The sequence below is a fragment of the Eurypyga helias genome, unplaced genomic scaffold (assembly GCF_000690775.1).
Source record: "Eurypyga helias isolate BGI_N326 unplaced genomic scaffold, ASM69077v1 scaffold20516, whole genome shotgun sequence".
Classification (NCBI taxonomy): domain Eukaryota; kingdom Metazoa; phylum Chordata; class Aves; order Eurypygiformes; family Eurypygidae; genus Eurypyga; species Eurypyga helias.
The window spans coordinates 1,064-1,361 of NW_010254910.1; positions in this window are offsets into that span (position 1 = coordinate 1,064).

Consider the following 298-nt stretch of genomic DNA (forward strand, 5'->3'; position numbering starts at 1 on the left):
GGCTTGTATGCTGCTCCCACGCAGGTTTTGCTCTGTGCCTCAGTTTCCCTGCAGGGAAACAGGCTTCTCCCCCCACTCCCTGGGGCCGTGCTGGGTTCGACACAATAGCAAACCTCCATGTTATTATTCTGGGGGTGGAAAGCAGCATTACTCAGAGCCAGGATTGCTAATAAAGCACTAAATATAGCGCTTTCCATCTCCAGAGTGCATGCTGAACTCTAGCTCGTAAGCCCTAACCCCCTCTGGACGCAGGGGCCAGGGCACCGGCTGGCATCTCCTGGCATCAGGATCCAGAGTG